Source organism: Scyliorhinus canicula, chromosome 8 (genome assembly GCF_902713615.1).
Source record: "Scyliorhinus canicula chromosome 8, sScyCan1.1, whole genome shotgun sequence".
Classification (NCBI taxonomy): Eukaryota; Metazoa; Chordata; class Chondrichthyes; order Carcharhiniformes; family Scyliorhinidae; genus Scyliorhinus; species Scyliorhinus canicula.
The window spans coordinates 4,876,330-4,885,563 of NC_052153.1; positions in this window are offsets into that span (position 1 = coordinate 4,876,330).

A 9,234-nucleotide genomic window follows, 5' to 3' on the forward strand; every position below is an offset into this window, starting at 1 on the left:
AAGAATGTGCAAACTCCACACGGACAGTGACCCAGAGCCGGGTTTGAACCTGGGACCTCAAAGTCATTAGGCTGCAGGGCTAACCCACTGTGCCACCGTGCTGTGCCCTCTTTCTGTAGTTTGATACTACACTCCTGTATGCTTCACCCGATGCCGGTGTCTATGGATTTACATTGTGTACCTTATGTTGCCCTTTTACGTATTTTCTTTTGTACTAAGTGATCTGTTTGAGCTGCACACAGAAAAATACTTTTCACAATACCTCGGTACACGTGACAATAAACAAAACAAAACCAATCCTCTACACGAGGGATTCCATGGAATTCTCCATAAACTTGACTTCATCTAAATATCCACTCTCTGTATCCTAACTTGTGCCAAATTCCATCCACCCATCACCCATGCGCTCACTGACCTGATGTGGCTCCCGGTTTGCAACACCTCAATTCTAAAATTCTCCTCCTTGTTCTCCAACCCCTCCATGCTTTCCTCCCTCTCCAACCTCTCCCAGCCCTATAACCGTCCAAGGTCTTTGTGCTCCTCCAGCACTGCTGGTCCCTTCCCAATTTTAATCCCTCCAGCCTTGGTGGCTGCACTTCCAGCTGCCTCAGCTCTTAGCTTTCCAATTCCTTCCCTGAACCGAACCCACTTTTCTTCTTTTAGATGCTGCTGAGAACCTGTCTCTTTAATAAACATTTTAGTCAATTACTCTCGCGTCTCCTTATTAGCTTGGCATCAAATTATCCCGGCCGAGTGTGGCAGCGCTGGACACTGTCCGCAGCCGGCACACCATCACAGTCGCACAAGTTATTAACACTGTGGCTTCACAGCGCCAGGGTCCCAGGTTTGATTCCCTGCTGGGTCACTGTCTGTGCAGAGTCTGCACATTCTCCCCATGTCTGCGTGGGTTTCCCCCAGGTGCTCCGGTTTCCTCCCACAGTCCAAAGACGTGCAGGTTAGGTGGATTGGCCATGATAAATTGCCCTTAGTGTCCAAAAAGGTTAGGAGGGGTTATTGGGTTATGGGGATAGGGTGGAAATGAGGGCTTAAGTGGGTCGGTGGGGACTCGATGGGCCGAATGGCCTCCTTCTGCACTGCGTGTTCTATGTTCTATACCAGGTTCCTAACCGCTGGGACCACATGCGGCCCATGCTGTCAGGAACTCGGCCCATCAGGGTGGAGCATCGCAGGTGGGCCAGCTGATGACTCGCCAACGGCGTTGTGACTGCGCGCGGTGTGCGGCCCGATGACGCCGATTTGGAGGGGGCGGAGCATCAAAAACCGGCGTCAAACCGGTGCCTTCCCCGATTCTGGCTTCGGAAGTCATTCCCCGCCCGATCGCCAATCTCGATTTCAGCGTAGAATTCTGCCCAATGTCTCTAGTTATCAGGGAACCTTCTTTATATAAGCAAAATTAGCCCAACTTTTACGATGCTTTAGTTATACCTTTTGTTGCCACAAAGCCTGGCTGTCTTTCAAACCAGGATTCTTAAAAAATTACTGCAGCAGTCAGATAGTAACTCCAGCTTTACTGCAGCATTACTGCAGCAGTCACATAGTAACTCCAGCTTTTAACCCTCACTGCACCAAATACATCACACTAGATTACGTACTTAGGGTTTTGGAGTGGACATTTGATGAGGGCAGCACAGTAGCATAGTGGTTAGCACAATGGCTTTACAGCGCTAGGGTTCCAGGTTCGATTCCCAGCTTGGGTCACTGTCTGTGTGGAGTCAGCACGCTCTCTCCGTGTCTGCGTGTGTTTCCTCCGGGTGCTCCGGTTTCCTCCCACAGTCCAAAGACGTGCGGTGGTAGGTGGGTTGTCCATGATAAATTGCCCCTTAGTGTCCAAAAAAGGTAAGGTGGGGTTACGTGGATAGGATGGAGGTGTGGGCTTAGGTATGGTGCTCTTTCCAAGGGCCGGTGCAGACTCGATGGGCCGAATGGCCTCCTTCTGCACTCTAAATTCTATTCTATGAAAGAGGAATTGTTTCAACTGTTCTGTTCCTTGTAGTTTAATATCCTGCTGATACTAAATAAAGATTACACAATCTGTCCATTCACTCCCAGTCACACACTCCTTCAAATATCTACCTAATTCTCCTGTACACTTTTATGCACTACCTGCCTCTTTGTACTATATGTTCACCATCCTCTGCATGAATTAGATCGGAGTTATCCACGCACTTTTCCGTAACTTGAAAACTTGCCTCCTTGAACCTTCCACCCCACACTCTCCCACTTCTTAATTCTCTCACATACTTTGTAACCTCCCAGTCCCCATAATCTCCACTTCCAGAAAGCAAGATTACCATTATGACCAGCACAGGCCACAGCCTCCTTCACAACTCTCTACGACTGCAATACCCAGCTCTTACAACAAAATTCCAACCTTGTATAAGAAATGGTGAACATTTTGAAAGGCTTGTCTAATTTAGTCCGTCGCTCCATTTTCTTCCCAAAAGATGTGCAGGTTAGGTGGATTGGCCATGCTAAATTGCACCTTAGTGTCCAAAGGTGAGGTCGAGTTACCAGGTTATGGGGATAGGGTGGAGGCCTGGGCTTAAGTAGGCTGCTCTTTCCAAGGGCCGATGCAGACTCAATGGGCCGAATGGACTCCTTCTGCACTATTGGGATTCTATGATTATGCCATTTGGTCCCAGCAGAAATAGTTTCTTACCTCTGAGGTCAGAGGAGATTTAGATCTTTTGTTTGCTATGTGCAACTGCTTCCCTAGTAAAGAGAAGACTCCAGACATAATTGCAAAATATGGTCTCATTTATAAATAAAATCCAGGGTAGCTCACAAGGCTAAATAGCTGGCTTTTAAAGCAGACCAAGCAGGCCAGCAGCACGGTTCGATTCCCGTACCAGCCTCCCCGGACAGGTGCCGGAATGTGGCGACTAGGGGCTTTTCACAGTAACTTCATTGAAGCCTACTCGTGACAATAAGCGATTTTCATTTCAAATGTTGATCTTGGAGGCGGCTACCTTAATCCCTTAGTACAAAGTGCTGTTTAATCGTTTTGCTGAGAGAGAATAGTCTGAGCTTTGTATCTAATCAAAGCCTGAGAATGGGGCTCCCTTCTCTAGAAAAGAGAAGATTACGATGTGACTTAACCTAAAAGTCATTAAAGTTATGAAAGGATTTCATAGGGTAGAGAAGGTGTTTCCACTTGCAGGCGAGACCAGAGCTAGGAGCCATAGGTCTGAGACAGTCACTAATAAATCCAACATGGAATTCAGGAGGCACTTCTTCACTCAGAGAGTGGCGAGAGTGTGTGGAACCCGCTATCATAGGGAACGGTTGAGGTGAATAGAGTGCAGTAAATACAATTAAGGGAAAGCTAGATAAACATACAAGGGAGAAAGGAATAGAAGGATATATCGATAGGGTAAAATGAGGAGAGTGGACGAAGGCGAAAATAGAACGCAAACCCCATCGTGGTCCAGATGGGCTGAATGGCCCATTTCTGTGCTCAAAATACTTTATAATATTTGACTAAAGCAATGCTGAATGGTGGCATCAGATGTCCAAGATGTAAAATGATCTATTCCCAGCACAAAAATCTAGCACTTGCTGTACATGAAATTCAAACAACAAAATTAAAAGAGAAACCTATCCTAAAAGATAACGTATTGACATTGCATCATCATGGACAGCACGGTAGCACACGTGGTTAGTACTGTGGCTTCACAGCGCCAGTGTCCCAGGTTCGATTCCCTGCTGGGTTACTGACAGTGCAGTCTGCACAGAGTCTGCACGCTCTCCCCGTGTCTGCGTGGATTTCTTCCAGGTGCTCCGGTTTCCTCCCACAGTCCAAAGACATGCAAGTTAAGTGGATTGGCCATGATAAATTGCCCTTAGTGTCCAAAAAGGTTAGGAGGGGATAGGGTAAAAGTAAGGTTAAGGGGGAGGTTGTTGGGTTACGGGTATAGGGTGGATACGTGGGTTTGAGTAGGGTGATCATGGCTCGGCACAACATTGAGGGCCGAAGGGCCTGTTCTGTGCTGTACTGTTCTATGTTCTATGTTCTAGGGCATGTAGCCATCTAAGATGGCCACCTGCAAAGAACCATGGGAATTGTGGCCAACCCAGGACTCAGACAGGTACACAGCCTCTGTGCATCTAAAACACAGGTAACCAGACCTGACTGAAACCCCTGCTCATTTACATTTTAATGCCCCATTTCCCCAGGACAATAGAAGTCTAATCAAGCAACCGGTACAGCCACAGACTGATCTGCGCCACTCCCCTTGCTCAGAAAGCACAACTGCCAAGGTCAATGACCGCTAAGGACCCGCCCAGCTACCAAGGCACCCGCCCCTTTATTGGCCAACATCGAAGAGAGTGATCAGAGCCCTGTCGAGCTATTGGGTCCAAGGTTAAGGACCGCCCCAAAGAACGCAAAATCCCTTGGCGATAAAAGAGAGCGCAGTCATGTATTCTGTCTCGCTTGGATCCGGCCTGTGCCCAACCCAATTAAGCTAAGTTCAAGACCAACGATCGCTACCTGACGGATGAGCCCAGCAGAGACAGAGCCACTTTGTTCGAACCAGCCAAGTGAAATCCAGATTAAAGGCCTTATCCATTTGCACAGTGCCAGTCGCCCTGAAGTTAAGTATAGGTTATTGTAGCTGATAGGTGTAGTTTAACTCATAGTAGATATTGTGTTTGCATGTTGAGATAACTCTTGTGTATGTAAATAAACCATCTTTTGAACTAACTAACTGGTTGTTAGTTATGATCGATAATGAGTGGTCATTTGATCGATATAAGGGAAAGGCTTGTGGTTCACCGAGATAAGTAAACAAGTGAAGGCTTAAGTGGGTCGATGCAGACTCGATGGGCCAAATGGCCTCCTTCTGCACTGTATGTTCTATGTATCAAATATTCAGGAGAACATAAGACTCTAGGTTCTTTTGTTAATTGTGTTTGTTCTTCCATACACCTCAGGAGGGAGCTACAATACTGCTAATAGAGTCAAGTTATCTGGTTACAAAAATAACTTGAATTAAGAGTGCTTTTAAACCCTGGAGAGCTAAGTGACAGAAAAAAATACTTAACTGAAACGTTGCCTCCGATACGCTGCAGAAAATCTCAAATGTCACAGCTTTGCGAAATGATTTTCAAATGGTATGTTGGGAGCTGAATAAATAGGTTGTATTTCTATAATGCCTTATATGACCTCAAGACGCTTTTGAGCCAATGGAAACCTTTTGAAGTGCAATCACTGCAGTGATGTAGGAGACGTGGCACCCAATTTGTGCACAGTAAGATTCCACAAGGCACTGAAATAACTGACGAGTCCAGTAAGGGTTTAGAAATGGGGGGGCCTGAAAGGGACAGGTGGAGAGATCAGGGAAGCCTTCCAAAATGGCACCCCGACCTGCAAGGAGCCTTACCACAAATCCCTCCAAGTGAGGCCTTGGCAGAAGGCCAGAGGTGAGGCCAAGTGCGGAGCTGAGAATCACCCCACTAAATGTGACATTCAACAGACTTTGAATCGAGTCCACTGAATTACACCAGACATCCTTCTTTATACTTTTCTCATGGTAGTGAAAATATTACCAAGTTTGATTTTGCACAATGGAAGCGTCCCTACCTCTGGACCAGAAGCTCTGCGTTCAAGTCCAACACCAGCGGCATGATCTACTGGCCACGCTACACCCAAAAAGCAGTGTGCCACGGCGGCACACCATGGCCAGTAAATGCCGGGACAGCACGCTCCCAGGATCTACTGGGCTCGCCGGGCCTCGCGAGATCTAACGCGATGTCACGATGTGAAGCTCGCTTTTTGGCAAATCTGCATATTAAAGCGCAACAGCTAGTCTCACTGTAATATGCAGTTCCCTGAGATAATCAAGGCGTTGGGATCTATCCCCTTCACCTCGGAGACCTCGGGCGAGCGCTGTTCAGTACTGATCTCCACAAATGGGGGCCAGACGGAACGGCACTCGTGGGGGTTCCCCAGGGGATCGGAGGCCCCCAGGTGCTTGCCCTTTGGGCAGGGTGGCACCCTGGCACTGCTGATGCCAGCCTGGCAGTGCCACCTGGGGGCCAGCCTGATGTTGCCAAGGTATCCAGTTGCCAGGCTGGCAGGGCCAAGCTGAAATAGCATAGCAGGGATCAGGCCGGGGGAGGTGCCATGCGTGGGTGAGGGTGTGCGGGGCCCCCGAGTACTCTCTTATACATGATTTGGAGCTGGGGGGTGTTTGGGGATTGCAGCAGGGTCTCTCCCTGCACTGAGGAGTTTCGGGGAGTGGGGGTCCTCAGTGCAGTTGTGCGGCCTCCCAAACACAGCCCATGAGATTAGGACCTCAGAATCAGGTTTACCATCAGCAAAGTAGGTTTGTGCGGTCTTGAGGTCACAAAGGCTTGGGTTCTTGGAAGTCAACAGCTGAAATTTATTTTGTGTAGCCTCATCCATGTCTGTGTTACCTCCAGACTACAAGTACTGCATTGTTATCCTGGCCAGTCTCCTACCTTGCACCCTTCGTAAACTCGAGTTCATCCTAAACCCTGTTTCCTGAGTCCTAACTTGAATCAAGCCCCGTTCACCTATCACCCCTGTGCTTGCTAATCTCCACTGGCTCCAGGTCTCGCAACATCTTGACTTTGAAATTCTCAACCCTGCTTTCAAATTCCTCCATTGCGTCGTCCCCTCCCTATCTGTGTAACCACCTCCAGCCCCATAATACTATAAGATAATGTCGCTCCTTAAATTCTGGCCACGAGCATCCTCAATTTCTCTCGCTCCACCATTGGTTGCTGTGGTTTCAGCGGCCTAGCGCATGAATTCTGGAGTTCCCTCCCTGAACTTCTCCCTCTTTTTGCCCTCCTTCAAGGCAATCCTTAGAACCTAACTATTTAACCAAAATTTTGATGACTTATCCTAATATCTCTAATTTGTCTTGCAGTCAGATTTTGTTTGTTAATGTTCCAGTAAAGCATTATTCCTATGTTAACTATATAAGTCAGCATAGTCCCAGATGACCATAGACTGCTTTCCCCTTTGAGGGGGGAGAGCTGACTGGTGGTGATTTAACCTGAGGGTCGCCACACCTCAGGCGAGGGGCAAGGTTGAGAAGGTTCATGAATAGCCTCAGCTGGTACGGGAATTGAACCGGTGCTAATGGTCTTGCTCTGCATCACGAACCAGCTGTCTAGCCAACTGAGCTAAACCGCCACCTGATATTAATGTTATAGGTGCTATATTAATGCAAAATCTTGTTGTTGGGCCCTGAGGGTGCATTGCTGCTCCCATATATTTCCAACTAGAGCTCTACTTATGTCCTAGGACCCCAATCTCCACATTAAAAAGGGGTCTGATGCCTGAAACAGTTGATAGGCCTCAGGGTTATCAGGATGTAGTAAATGACCTGGTTTGAGGCCTTTACAGCTCCATTAATATCAGACAAAAGCAGAGATAACCAACCCACATAGGCGGAATTCCACAGCCTTGTCGCAGCCGGGACAGAGCCGGAAAATCCAGTGAGCCATTCAAAAGTTCATTGACTATGGCGGGATTGCAAGCTCCCGCTGGTGGGAGGGGCCCTAACATTCCACCCTCTGTGTCTGAAGAAAATAGTGAGAGCACGTTGGAGGTCCATCCTAAGTAAGAACGCTCTAGCAATTCCTGCTGGAAACAAAGATTAATTTATGGCACGAATTTAGGTTGTACCTTTGAGCCACATTTAAGAGCAGCATCACAATAAGTAAGGTACGATTATACGTAAATAAAGATATTTGCCACTGTAATTTAAGTAGATGGATAGCGATAACAGCAGACGATCTAGTCATATAGCTCATTGTTGTTTGTGGGAGCTTGCTGTGCACAAATTGGCTGCTGCGTTTCCTGTCATTACTACAATGGCTGGAACTTCATTGACGGTGAAATGCTTTGGGACATCCTGAGGTCGTGAACCTGAGGTCAAATGTCGAGGAAGATACACCCAACAACCAAACCCTGAAAAGGTGTGGGAAATGTATGGCTGTCAGTAAGTCTGGAAGCAAGTTGCCAGGATTTTTAACATGGGGGGGGGGGGGGGGGGGGGCAGCGCCATCACATCCTTCCAAATCCAAAGATAGCGACTGCTGTCACATATTGATTTGAGGCCATCATTGCACAGGTCGCTTCATACCAGCACAATGTTATTGAGCTACAACACGTCATGCAGCAAGGCCGAGACAAAGTTTGTTTCTGCAGCCAATCTATTGATCACTGATGAGGGTCGCTCTCTTTCACAAAGTAACAATGCAATTGTTAATTTCCTAACATTAAAGCTGCCCTTCAAAGCCATGAGCAGCTGTCTGACAATTCTCTGAGCTTTTTTCTGTATAGGTTCCAACCACAGGGCCAGATTAAAATAAATAGTGGGATGGTTTGAGAGAATGACTCTCTCAAACTCTCAATAATGTCCCATGTCCCCTCCTACAAAGAGACACATGGAACTACTGTGTGTGACTGTCCTCTTTCCCTATTCCTTTTTATTGAGAGGACATTACGTTTAATCAGTGCGTCCCCTGATCTGTACAGCTCAGATCAGAAACAGAGTGGAAGCATGAAATCGATATTGGGCCACGTTCCATGATTCAACGCCATTCTTTGCTGTCCCACTATCTCTCCCAGTCAATTTCCCCCAGTTAAGATAGACAGTACCCCATTTCACAAGTAATTAAAATGAATTGGAACTTCAGTGTGCAATTCAGCATCTTCAGGAAAGGAGCGAAAATTGGAAAATTTGCAAAACACTGAAGAGAAAAAGGACTTGCAATCATGTTGCCCTTTGCATGCCGCCTTGATATTTCAAGGTGCTTACTAATGAAATGCTTTGCGAAGTGTAGTGACTGTTTTAATGTAGGGAAGACAGCAGCCAAATTGCACACAGCACGATCTCACAAACAGCAATGTGATAATGAACAGATCATCTGTTTTAGTGATGTTGATTGAGGGATGAATATTGTCCAGGTCAGTGGGCAGGACTCCCCTGCTATTTGAAACAGTGCCCGTGGATCTTCTCCATCGGAGATGACAGACAGTTTACCACCTTATCTGAAAGACAGTTCCTCCAAAAGTGCTTCAGTGCCCCAGTACTACACTGGAATGTCAGATTAGTTCTTTCTTTTTTGACAATTTAAAAAAAAAAAATTTAGATTAACCAATTATTTTTTCCAATTAAGGGGCAATTTAGTGTGGCCAATCCACCTACTCTGCACATTTTTGGGTTGTGG